Here is a 14,765-nt window from a genome sequence, read left to right as displayed (position 1 = left end):
AATAATCGTATTGATATCTTTTCTATGCGCAATTGTCATGACGCTTCTGTCTTGGTTTGCTACCAAGTGTACAAAGAAAAGTACTAGTGAACCCAGTGTGCTTTTGTATGGTCAAACTGAGTGCTTGCTGGAAAACGATATACCATAGATAAAAACAACACACAATTTTGTTTCAAAAATCTATTCAACGTAACAGTGTCCAATGCATTTCATATCTTCGCATATCCAGCAAATATGCTCGTAAACGTAGTCGTCCGTCCACACGATGTCTGGCAAGGCATGAAAGACCGTTTGGGTTTGCTCTGAAAATAGACAAGAAGACATCGTAAAAACTAGTCAAACATTTGATAAATATTGTTCAAAATTTGTGAAACGAAACAAATAAGTAAACAAGCATTGTCAACAAACATACCTGCTTCGTACTGCCGTATTTCCTCGTCCCAATTTTCTGTCTCTGGAATGTGGAACAACTCTCTCTCCCAATCCTCAGTTTGCGGTACAACGAACATTCTAAAGTATTTTGAGATGCGTTTTCTTCGATAGATTGATGAAGAATGACCCATTTGAGTTCGAGTTATGCTTTTCTACCAAGAGCCTACATGTGCTTGATTTTGATTGGTTGGCTGAATCGTATATAAATCGTTGTCAGAATTCATCTTGACACAAAATTGAAATTGGCAAAAGTCGAAATAAATCATGTCAAGCAAAGAAGCGTGCTATCGCTGGATGTGGATGATAGAGAAGAGCGGTAGTTTCAAGCAATGGCTTGATCGACAAGAAACTCTTACAACAACGAGGTGTGGAAATGACAGAGTCGCTTGCAAGAAATGGATGGATACGATATCGAAGCTGCAACCGACGGTCATTGATTTTGAGATAGAAATGCAATGTAACACATGTGGCGAGAAAAACAACTGCACAAACATATGCCGAAATTGCAAGAACATGTCCTGCATCGCGTGTATTAAGAAAGAAGACGTATGTCAGTGGTGTGGTGAGGTCCAGGGCTACGCACGAAACAGAGGGGCGAAACAGAAAACGTTTTCAGCTTAACTGTTGCTTTTGTGATAGACTTGGCGAGTTAATTGACGATTGACAAGTGTATGAATATGATATTTGATTACTTGCTGTTCAACCGAAGATTTTGTGTGTGAATAAAGTACGCTGTAATCCAATACAATTGTTGTTATATATTTGCTAGTCAGGTTTTTTTAGATTTTCTACAAACAAACGCAAATGTTGAGTAGAACAAATTTATTAACGATACATGGTATACAATTTATGTTTGACCAAAAAAAGGCTTAACAAACAGATTAGATCCTGTCATCGAACCAGAACCGAAGTGAAATTGTTTCTTTTCGATCGCAGGAGCTAACCCAACCATGTTTATGTATTCGCAATTCGGAGAATGTTTTTGATGTTCTAGCCAAGCGTTGTCGTCTGTTTTCCATTCGTGGCATTCGATACCGCAGCAAAAACATTTCACCCTGTCAGATTTGCCGAGGTATACAAACCCGCTGTGAGCTAGTGCATATTTGTCAGGTCTAATTTGGGATGGCCAATATTGAAACGTTCTAAGTCGTTCTTGAAAATACTTTAAATGGTTTTTATCAGTTTGGAAATCTTGTACCTGCATTGTCCGTTTCGTTGAATAACCTTAACATTGGTCAAGAACATATATTTTTTTTCACAAATCAAATCAAAAGTAGATTCGAATCGATTCGAGAATATCTGCACGACACATAGCACACGTCTGTTTATCCATCATACGAATTGTACAATCTTCACAAAATGTGTGACCACAAGGAATCAAAGCAATGCTCTTTTCTGACCAAAAACAAATTTCGCACAGATGCTTTTGTTTTAGTGCTTTTCGCAACGTTTGAATTTGACATGTGAGTTTCTTTTCTTTCTCCAGCCAAATATCTAAAGTGATAGTTGTATCATTGTTTTGTGACATGTTGTTGCGTTGAAGCTATATGTTACACTGATTAACCCATGAAGAAACAACTCAACAAATATGTACTAGTTTTGTGACTTTATTTTTCCTCAAAAATGATACACGCATTCTGATTGTCAATATCTTGCTGCGCAAGAGCATACGCCACTTCAACATCAAGGTCGTCTATCTGGCTCAAGACATCTTCTTCCCAAGGCGATGGTAGTTGAAAACTGGCGATTTCTTCGTCCATCGCAGTAGAATGATCTGTCACTGAAATGAGAAATAAAACAGTTATTGCAATGTAGTATGGATATCATTTGAAAAACAAATCATACAATTTTCTAACATAGCATACCTTGTTTTTCTTGTTCGTCGTGTATCTCGCCAAGGTAGGATTCGAGTTCTTCCCAAAACAGCAGATCGACCTCCACATCTGTAACAAACAATAACAATCGTTTAGTACAGCACATGTGAAATACATTTCAATACAAACAACAAACACAACTGAAAAAAAAACTTACCAGCACATGTTAACTGATTCTCATCCATGATAGTTGATTCAGACGAAACGTTATTGCTTTCATTGGACATGTTTGCGCTTCGGAAGTTAGAACTGTAATGACATATTTGACAACATCTGAAGTCTTTTATACGTTTCTACGCGAGAAACAACGTACAAAAAAAAACTAAACAAACAAAGAATGTTAGTTGTTTTCAAACGGCATTAGGCTAGCTGTGCCCGTATTGTTCCTTTTATAGTTGACCTACAAAGTGGACAATTTTCCAATGCTGTTATGCATTGCCCACAGACGGCAAAGTGCGAGCAACTTTGCATAGAATGTTGTTAGACATTTGCGTGTTTTCTTCCACAATACTTTTGAGATCAATTGGACTCTTGATGCCATTATCGATGTTAAAAGATGCGCCTTTATCATGTTTCATCAAAGTTGTTGAACAATGTTCAGTTGCTGATTTGTTTTCTTTTTCCAACAAATGTATAGCACTGCATAACTCATGTTCGTTTGACTGTGTTAGGACACTCTCAATGAAAGTGTCACCCTTGCATTGCCGCACATGCCCACAAAATGGAAATATTTCAGCGTGCTCCTCCCAAATATCTGTCCGCGTACCACGCGATGGAATATCACTAAACAGTGAAAACACCTAAGACAGTCGATAGATTTTTCATAGTAAAATCCAGCATGGGCTATATCCATGTTTGATATGGTTTTCTTAGTTCGTCCATTCCATCTTTCCAATGAGCTAATTCTTTTATGTAACATGTTTTGGTGCTTATTTCGTGGCCTTGGATCCAGTATTATTCCGACATTGTTTCGCAGTATCTGACAAATGTCTTCGATCGTGAACTCCTTGCCTTCCATCTTAATTTTTTGACAAGTCATCGTTTTCTGTCTTGGTATACATGACGCCCTTGCCGACAAGTCATCACTAGGACAGGCAATTTTTGCTAGGAATTCATTCATATCAGACGAGATATCATTGCGATTATGCGACATGTTTTCGCTTCGAAGTTCGAAACCATAATAACATGTTTGACCACATTTGTGGTCTTAACTGCATTGAGACAAGGCATATTATTTTTTGATACATGGCAACATTAGAGCAATAAACAAAGAACGCAAGTGAGTTTTGTTCAATTTTATGTTTAACAATTTAGTTACAGCGATAGAACTTCTTTTTCATAGCCAAACATTTTTCTCAGCAACTCCCTATCAACAACCATTGTGTATTCAGCTTCTTGCAAAGCTTTAAGTAACAATTTCATGGTTTCATTTTTCTGCCTTTTCCACAATCTGAGAATGTGAAATATTTTGTAAACTCTTGACCCGTCGACATCCATCTGTTCATTTATGCTAAGATATACTGGTAACAATTCCCATCCTTCGCTAATACAAGCTGATATGTTGGCAATTTCCTTGTCAGTGGGTATTGTGTTGATCGACATGATTGTGTGTTATGGGAGAGAAATGTTACGGTACTCTATATACCCTTTTTTCACAAAACTGTATACAATTTCTTCAAACCATTTCTAGCAAATCTAAAATGTCAAGTAATCTATCTCAGGAGTAACGTTATCAAACATCAAATACCGAATTCAACAAATATATAATCATATATGCTCAAAAAACATATCACGCTTTCAAATATCGTATCTTGTAAAATACAGTGAAGCTAGGTATCTAGTCAACAACCGCAATCATATGCTACGAAAATCAGTTTCACCCGCGCTATGAGAAAAATCATATATCATCATCATATTCATAATCATAAACATCATCATCATATTTCATCATCATAATCATAATCATCATCATGCAAAACTCAGAACCAGCAAAACACGAGCAGCTTTCAAATATCGTTTCATGTGAAATGCAATGTAGCAATGTATTTTGTCAACAAACACTCGAGAGCTTTCAAACATCGTTTCATATGAGAAACAATGTAGCAAGGTATTTTGTTAACAAACACACGAGCAGCAACTCGAAATCGAACCTATGGGCATTTGGTCCCGCGGACAAATTAATTGCGTAGGAGTGTGAGTCATTTCAGCGTTGGATTGCTATTGCATGCCTATTATCAGCGAATGCTTAAACGTTAAATTTTAACTGTGCTAGTTATAACGTAGATTTGTCAATAGTTTTACTACATACCGATTAGCGAAAAATTGCTGGTACATTTTAATCACGTACTCAATGTCAATGTGTTGGTTCATTTTTATCATGGATGTAGCAAGTCAAAATCGAACCTATGGGCATTTGGTCCCGCGATTAACTTGACTGTCTAAGAGTATGAATATTGCTATTGAGCAGCGAGTAGTATTCGTGTTATAACCAAAGCCGGGACTTGCACCCAGATTTCTTCTCCCTCGAAGAAGGAAAAGCGTTCTGCTTTGAACTACTGTGGTTGTATAAACACGTTTCATACAAGCTACATGATCAAGAGGTGTCACTCAGCGTTTGTACGGGCTTGTGACCGTTCTTTTCACAGCGAAATGAAAAGAGCCGCTTTACCACCTTGCGATATGCAATACGGACTAGCATAATAGCAAATATAGCAGTAGCTTTTGTCACACATACATGAAGAAACATTGGCCTTTCGGCAATGGCTAAACCTCAGAAATCCCATTCAAATAGATATTTTTCACATTTTGCAGAAATGTTCTGTTGCATAATTTCTCAAAAATATCCTAAATCAGATAATATACAATAACACGTGGACATCTGTTCCAGTATCTTGCAAGACGAATAACTATTAGTGGAGCTGTAACATAGCACAACCTTAGATATGCTACGGCCTTCCAACTGTGTTATTTTACCAAATATGTTAGATTGATCAGACACGACAGATTTTCATACCAACTACACGTGAACAAAACACGTTCGTATCAAACTGCAAAATTGCATTGTAGTGTTTGCAGACCACCTGCTGCTGAGAATTGTCTTCTACTATACAATACATACCAATCATGACTACATCTCACGACCAAATCAACAACGCAAGCTATCGACAACCTCATCTGTGGTGCTAACATAGAGATATATTATAGCGTATGTTTAACCCGTTTTGTCGTGATACGAATTTAGTCGCATGTGCCCGTTGAAAGCATGTGTTTGTGCCTACTGATTTGAAACATCAACACCTTTACTATACATTGCTACACACCAATCTCGACTACATTTCACAATCAAATTAAACATACAAGCTAGCTAGCGACAAGCTAAAACGTTTTAGCAGCGTTGAAGCGACACTGCTTTCCAAAATATTCAAGCAGGTGTATGAATGTGCTTACAGGTCTGTAATATTGATGCTACTATACTATATATTACATCTCACAACCAAATCATAGCGTTGAAGCGATACTGCTTTTCAAAATATTCAAGCAGTTGTGTAACTTACTGTCGTTTCAAAATGAGAACATTCGAGTTGTTGAGTTTCAAATACGGTTGTAGACTGTAGTGTAGCGTAAGGTTTTTAATTGGGATTGCTTTGCAGTATTTCAAAGTTAATGACCATACATTGAAAGTCATAAAACTGCGTTTAGGGTTTTTATCAATTGTGCTAGCAATTCTGAGAATGTCATGAAAGTCTCTCAGACCGATGTATATACTTTTTTTCATCATATCACCTCATATCGAAAGTCAAAATAATATCCTAACGTCATTTATGTTGTGTGTTTTTATTCGTATATTCTACAACCTCAATAGACGTTCCTCATTGAAAGACAAGTTATACCAATAACGAGCCGTTGTACAAAATGTGTATGCAGTCAAAAGCGAGTAACTGCTTTAAGTTTACGAGTCACTCAATGTTAGTTTCAACACGAGTAGTTCGTAAGGCGCAATTAATGTTCAACGCAACATTGAGTAGCATAGTTTGTGTCCATATGGCAAATATCTTATAACGGTTAGTTGTTTATATAGTTTTTTTATCATTTCACCTCAAACTAAAGTTTGAAAGTTTTTTGCTTTGTACGATTGAAAGCTAGTGGTGTCACTCGGCGTTTTCACGGACTTGTGACCGTTCCTCTTGTCTGAGTACAAGAGAAGTCGCCTTCCCACCCCAGCCCTAGCAGACTTTGTGCATTGAAGCACTTAATAGAAATGTTATTGCTCGGTCATCGGTCAGGTTCGGTCAACGCGTGCCTGCGTTTCTGAGAGAGCCAGATTAAGATATTTCGTGTCACCGTACGAAAATACCATGGTGTCGCATAGCAAAGCACAGGCATGTCACCATGCGTGCCTACCACCCTTCCAACAGCGCAACAATGTGGTGTTGAAAGGATTCCCAGATAGTGTCGAAAGTATTGACGGTCATAACGGGGACGAGTTGCTTTATAGCGCCTCATTTCGTATTGACTTGCAACCCCGCCCTAGACCGCTACACAGCTAAATGGGCAGGACTCCATCTGACTATCAATCTCAGCGGTCATAGTTTTGAAAAGCGTCTGCTTGTTAATTGTTGGTATTTTGGTACTTGGAATCTCTTGTGCCCAAGTAGACTTAAAATTGGTTTTATAGATCATGCAATCATTAACTGGTTGGTAGCCTTATCAAATGCAATCGCGTCCTCGGACTCGCATACGCATCGACCCACGTCAGGTTCTAAAGCTTGCGGGCAATAATGAGTGTCCCTCGCGATAGATTGAGGAGCCTTGCCAGAGTATAACGACTGCATGGATAACACATGTTAGAACCGAAAACCGAGGCGTTTCCCCTCAAGTGCTATCGGTTCGCTTCGCAACTTGTGGAGTCGGTCTATTGACACCTACATACCTCGGTCGCCCATACTCAGTCAATTAACCGCTGTTGTCTTTCTGCTTGCCAAATAGCAGTCAAAACAACCTTACATTGATCTAGCCAGATTGGAAACTACGAGCGAAAACTAACTCGCCCAAGCGAGTGACCCGCTCCCGATTCGAGCAAAACCTCACCTAAGCACTATCGACCCAAAAAACGCCAGTAACACTGCTCCGTTACTAGGGAGCCTTGCTAGTCAACACAAGTAATTTGCAATCCTGGCTAGAGCAATGAGTATATTCGGACTGGTGTACCACCATGTGATTGTCTGCGCTTAAATTGTTGGTATTTGATACTTAGAGTCTCTTGTGCCAAAGTTTTGTTTGATTTTGGTAATGCATAGTTAATACATCGTTAATACACAAACACATACATCAATACATCAATACATCAATATTGCTGGCCAGCACAATAAAACAAGGAAAAAAAAGGTAGGAGAACAATCTCCTTTATTTTTCATGTAAAAACATAAACATAAACATACACACTGTCAACACTTGCCACTTGCAACACCGAGTTCGTTTCAGTGCAGAATGTACACATTTTTCGATCGACACACATTCGCAATGTTACATGGATTCACAAAGTTACATGGATTCACAAAGTTGCACTGATGTCCATACACGGGCCAATGTTCAAGTTATCGGTGCGATGGACCCACGGTTTTGTCGCAGCTATACGCCACACGTATGTATTAACTACTCGGTGTCCACATCAAGGTTTGCAAATTGGCACTGAAAATAGAAAAGCAAATTGTGTTAAACAGTAAACGATGAAAGTAAACAGCCTGAAATGATAAAAACATGCATGTGTAATATACCATGTATCAAATAAAATAGTAAACACAAACTGCTAAAGAAAAACACACAACTCTACCAACTGTTTAACTGATACTTACTTTTTTGTTTTGTGTTGCATGTTCAGGCGCCTTTCTGTCACTGCTCGTCTAGCAGTACAGCTGAAATGAAATAGAAAGCATGATCAGAAACTTTCATTGTAATTGTACAACTTACAATTTATGTGCACAATTTTGCATTTAAGTATAACATACAGTAAAACAATTTCAACTAATACTCACTTTTTTGTTGTGTTGTTTCCACAAAGGCGCCTTGTTGTCACTGCTCGCATGGTAGTAAAGCTGACTCGTCAAGTAGTAGAGAACACTCGTCTAGCAGTAAAGCTGAAATGAAATCGAAAGCATGATTAGAAACTTTTGAATGTGTTTGTACAACTTACAATTTATAAACACAATATTGAACTGTAACAGTAAACATGAAACAGATAACAATTTTACTTACCTATGTTGTCTTCGCTGAAATACAAAAGTCATGTTCATAGCAATCATAGCATATTAACACACAATGAATACAACTCAAAACTTTTAGTAAGAAACTCAGTACTTACTTTGTATTTTGTATCCAATCCCTCTGCGGGCAATCTTCTTCAGTCCACAATCGAGCTGAAATCAAGACTCAATGCATACATGTAAATTTTGCCAAATAACAAACAGAACTGTGAACCAAAACTTTAACTAAACAAAACTAACTTTTCAACTGTAATGGTACTCACCTCTGGCAACTGAAATCATACAGACATTTTGCATAGCACAATACATTTTTAGTTTGAAGATAAGAATGATTTATGAACATTTTACTTACACAAAGCATAAATATAAAAGACATGCTATGATGAAAAAAACAATATGTATACAAAATTATACATAAAAAAACACACTATACTTACCATTGCTGACCTGAAATTGAAAAAAGCACATTTTGTATAGCAGAATACAAGTCATCAAAACAGTTCAATATGAAAATTAAAGAAAGTTAGTGTACTTACCACAGGCTACTGAAATGAAAAACAGACATTTTGCATAGCAGTATACAAGTCATCAAAACAGTTCAATATGAAATTATAGAAAGTATGTGTACTTACCACAGCCATACTGAAATGAAAAAAACATTAAGCATTGCATAGCAGTATACACATCATCAAAACAGTTCAATATGAAAATTAAAGAAGGCAATTGTACTTACCAACAGGCTACTGAAAAAAATACATTAAGCATTGCATAGTAGAATACAAGTCATCAAAACAGTTCAATATGAAAATTAAAGAAAGTTTGTGTACTTACCACAGCCATACTGAAATGAAAAAGAAACACATTTTACAATGCAAAATACAGGTCATCAAAACAGTTCAATATGAAAGGCAATTGTACTTACCACAGCCATACTGAAATGAAAAAGAAACACATTTTACAATGCAGAATACAGGTCATCAAAACAATTCACTATGAAATTATAGAAAGTTAGTGTACTTACCAACAGGCTACTGAAATGAAAAAAACATTAGGCATTGCATAGTAGTATACAAGTCATCAAAACAGTTCAATATGAAAATTAAAGAAAGTTAGTGTACTTACCACAGGATACTGAAATGAAAAACAGACATTTTACAATGCAGAATACAGGTCATAAAAACAGTTCAATATTAAATTATAGAAAGTTTGTGTACTTACCACAGCCATACTGGAATGAAAAAAAACATTTAGCAATGCACAATAATCAAGACTTACCTAGCTGATCTTGAATCATTCTCTGTTTCTCAACTTCTCAGTTGTCCAAAAGTCTGCTCTGTAACGACCCACCATTCCAATCTGAAAAATAGTTAAGCATAACAAAGCACAAAACAAACCAAAAGAATAGTTTACTTACCTCATATTTTGTGCAGGTTTTCAACAGCCAATTTTCTTCTTGAAACCTGTATTCGTCTCTTTTTTGACCCACTGTGGAACAGTCACAGCAATGTAAGTCTGAAACATAGAAGGGCATAACAACATAACATACAAACCAGTATATTTGTTTTGACTTACCTCGTGGCTAGAGTCGAGACACAGCTGCTGAATTTCTTTTCTGTCACAAGCTGTCAAAACATCTCTGCAACATCTCTGCAATTGAAACCTTCAAACAGAGTAAAACAGAGAAACATTTTGTATACAATATAGTAAACACTTACCTTGTTATAGGCCTGAGTTGCAGCAGTGATTCTTTCTTGAAATCTTCTTCTTTTGCATCACTGCATGAGAGACCTGAAAAATAGCATGCAGTGCAAAACACATGAGTTAAATTAAACCAAAATTTTGTTTCTACTTACCTTGCTTCTGTAGAGTTGAATCACAGTAGTAGAATTCCTTCTTCAAACACATTTTTCTGTCTACACCAGAAACTTGAATCTGAAACAGAAAAAAGCATCACATCAAATTGTACAACTCAAGTGCATTCATTCAATGCTTACCTACTTTCTGTTGAGTTGTTTCACAGCAGATGAAATCCTTATTCACTGTTGGCACTGCTATGAGACCATTTCTGCATGTGAAATCTGAAACAGAGCAAAGCAAAGTATGCATGGTAAAAATCAAACAAACAATTGTAACACTTACCCTGTTTGCAAGTCCCATTCACTTTCTCAGCAATGTTCCTCTTCTTGAATCGTCTTCGTCGCTGACTACAAGTACACCTGAAACATAGCATGCACAAAACATACCATATAAAAACAAAATACAAGTGTTCATACTAAAATGAAACACACTTACCTTTCTGCATTGCTCAGCTCTGTTCGACTGTCAACTCTTCATGTCATGTCATATCTGAAACGAACTAAATCAAAACATGCATAGTATACAATCATTGATAAAATTTCGAAACAATTGTATGCTTCATAGCTGTGTTTTTTGTTTACGTTACATATCACAGACAACTGGCGATCACAAAAGTAAAGACATTTTTGTACTACTCAAACATTATTGAAACAAATGTATACTACAATACTCACCACAGCTCCCTGAAATGAAATAGAAATGTTAACAGCATGCAAACAAATGTTAACCAATATCAAATCATCTATAATAAATATCAACAAAAGCATTTCGATACACATAGTAAGTGTTCACCATCATAGTACATCATCAGTTAGTTCGACATCCCACGGTTGCTCAAGTGTTAGTACTGGCTAGCATTTACCCTTTTCAGTAAACCGTCACACATCAGCATTTTTAGACACAAGTACTGTGCAATTCAACCCTTGTTATCATCTTTCACAGACTTCTATGAGTAAACAACTGAAAAATATAAAACGTTTGTACTCACTGTTTGGCAGCTCCAAGAAACACGTCTGTTCTGCTTGCCATCTGGACATCCACTGAAACAAAACATCTTCAAACACACATACATGTAAAACGTTTTTGAACATAAACCAACACAGATCAAACTTGAATTATCCATCTGTACATGACACACATGAAAAATAGCATAAGTTTACTATCACATTACAGCAGTACAAATGAAAACAAAAATTTGATCGACTTACCTTGCTTCTGTAGAGTTGAGTAACCGACGTGGAAATCTTCTTCCATGTGTAAACCAGTGACTCGAATCTGAAATAAAGTAAAGAACACATTGTACAACTCAAATCAATGAATTAAAACTTACCTTACTTGTGATGAATTGTGTCTCAGCAGTTGAAATCCTGTTTAATTTCTGCATGTGAAATCTGAAACAGAGCAAAGCAAAGTATGCATGGTAAAAATCAAACAAAAACACAGGTTCAACTTACCCTTTGTATGTTCCATCCACTTTCTGACCTATGGTCCTCTTCTTGAATCGTCTTCGTCTCTAACTGCAAGTACACCTGAAACATAAAAGCATGCACAAAACATCCCATATAACAACTATTTGTACTTACCATATGATTGCTTTTCTGTTCAGGTCAGCTTGAAAACCCATCACTGCCAACAGCATCTGAAAAATAGTACAACACCAACAAACAAACAAACAAACATAACATATCATAAAAACAGTTTAACACAACAGATATGAGAGCTCTCGCAACCACGTCTGTTCTGTTCGACTGTCCAAAAGCAACTGACAGTACTTTACTGACAGCATTTTTTTTAAATAATTCACTAACATTGAGGAATTCTAAACTTACCTTCAAGGCTTGTTGAGTAGCTCCAAAAACAAGACTGCTTGGCTCCACTGTTCACTCCAACTGTCATATCATCACTGGATAAGCACTCCTGAAATGAATTAAAACAAAACATGCATAGAACAAACATTCAGTCAAAAGTACTTACCTTTCACTTTGTCACTGCCCTGTGCTCAACTCCAGTCAGCATGACATCTCTGCTCGAAAGTCTGAAACATATGAAAACATGCAATGCAAAACAAACATAGTTACTTACCTTCTAGCATATTGTTGGAGCTCCAGAAATCACGACTGTTCACTCCGGCTGCCAGACTTCAACTGCCAGCACACATCTGAAAATCTGAACAAAGCATTCATGTTCATACTTTACTAGCCGTACAATTAAAGTTACTGACATACTCATCATCCAAAATAGAGTACACGAAAAGCTAGCTAGGTTTACCTCTGTTCACTAAATGAAACCATGATGATAAAGTAACTCACTTTATCTCTTCTTTTGTCAAAATACAAGTGTTCATAGTGGAATGAAACAGACTTACCTTTTCGTTTCCCAGCTCTGTTCAAATCATGTCAGGTTTTCATCTCATGTCAAATCTGAAACGAACTAAATCAAAACATGCATAGTATACAATCATTGATAAAATTTCGAAACATTTGTATGCTTCATAGCTCTGTGTATTTTCACTTTACAGATCACGGACAGCTGGCGACCACAAAAGCGAAAACATTTTTGTACTACTCAAACATTGCTGTATTAAGCTCACACTCATGAACACCAACCGACAGAGTTGTTATAGAGTGAAAATCCCTACAATTACAAAAAACGAATCGAAATCAGTTTTCATTCATCATCGTTTATTGAAACAAATTTATACTACAATACTCACCACAGCGCACTGAAATGGAATAGAAATGTTACAGCATGCAAATACAATTTAAGCAATATCATATCATTCATCTACTATGTTTGCAATCATTTTTCAATCATATGTTCGTTTCCCCAAAGTAGCTCATATTCTGTTCCACCATCATACACCATCATCGCTAATCACAACATATCGACACTATATCAGTACTGAGTAATTTCTACCCAACGCCTTACACTTCTATACAAGTAAACCTGTACAAAACGAATCGAAATCAGTTTTCATTCATCATGATTTATTGAAACAAATTTATACTACAATACTCACCACAGCCCCCTGAAATGAAATAGAAATGTTACAGCATGCAAATACAATTTAATCAATATCATACATATCAACAAAAGCGATTCAATACATTGTCATTTAATATTTTTGCAACATTTTTCCATCATATGTTCGCTTCCTCAAAATAGCTCAATGAATATTCTGTTCCACCATCATCCACTATTATCGCTCATCACAACATATCGACACTGTATCAGCACTGAGTAATTTCTACCCAACACATTACAACCATCATACATCATCACGCAACTTGTAAACAGTAAAACGAAAAAAAATTGTACTCACGTTTTTTGTAGACAGCAGCTCGATGAACACGTCCGCACAGCTCGACATCTGAACCTCTACTGACAGTCAATCGCTTGACACCACAACATAAATTTAATTATTCACAACAGTCAGGGCTTAAAAAAACACGTCCGATCAGTCCGATGTCAAAACTTAAATTGAAGTCAAGTCGTTCAAAAAAATTAATGTAAGTCAAACATTTCATATATAACGCTCACAAAAGTTCGTTGTCAGTCCATACTAAACGTTCAAGAGTATGATTTTATTTCACAACTCAAGTCAAAGTCAAGTTGTTATCTCATAACAATAACCTAACACTACAGTCATCCAGTCATTCAACAACCTGAGTACCAAGTCGCTATTCTATAACGCGAAGTCAATTTTACTCTCAAAGTACAAGTCAGTAAAACTCAAAACTTTTCATCAATAGTCAGAGCTCACGAAAGTACGTCCGTCTTCGTCAACGTTCAAAAGTGAACTGAAACTTTTTAATCGTAAAAATATTTCAAAGTCAAATTTTGTTCATAGCTCACAAAAACAAGTCTGTCTTTGTCAAAGACCATCAGTCAACTAAGATTCTGTCATAGTAAAAAAATTTAAAAGTCAAAACTTTTTTCAGAGCGCTTTAAAAACACGTCCGTATTGGTCAATGTCCAAGTCGCAACTGAGCGTTCTTTACCCGCGCAGTTCAAATTATAATGAGGTCACGACGTCGAGAGCTTCGAAACACACGTCCGAACCCTTCAACGACCAAACGAAGAATGACAGAAAAGCACATTGAAAATGTTTATTCTTCATGATTTGAGTTACGATTGAATGTGTATTTGATGAGAAATCAAAAAATCATACTTAACATGCAAAAATCCTACAAATATTGACTTTGTGATGATATTTTTTCATGACCATACAAGCCGAAATATTCACACTCACAGCTTGAATGGGCATAAAAATTGATAAGCATGAGTCCGTACAATCCATCCAGTATTTCCTTCGAGTTAAAGCAAATCCATGGTCTTTAGG

General features: G+C 36.6%; 1 long non-coding RNA gene across 1 annotated transcript; it reads right to left on the bottom strand.

The window, feature by feature from the left end:
* Positions 1-8,380: 8,380 nt before the first annotated feature.
* LOC127841436 (uncharacterized) lies at positions 8,381-14,199 on the bottom strand. Its single transcript, XR_008030979.1, has 3 exons — positions 12,789-14,199; positions 12,506-12,589; positions 8,381-12,340 (listed from the first exon to the last, which is right to left on the bottom strand). It is a non-coding gene; the product is annotated as an uncharacterized LOC127841436 (long non-coding RNA).
* Positions 14,200-14,765: the final 566 nt, after the last annotated feature.

This window comes from Dreissena polymorpha, chromosome 8, assembly GCF_020536995.1.
Source record: "Dreissena polymorpha isolate Duluth1 chromosome 8, UMN_Dpol_1.0, whole genome shotgun sequence".
Classification (NCBI taxonomy): Eukaryota; Metazoa; Mollusca; class Bivalvia; order Myida; family Dreissenidae; genus Dreissena; species Dreissena polymorpha.
This window is presented reverse-complemented; position numbering and strand designations above follow the sequence as displayed.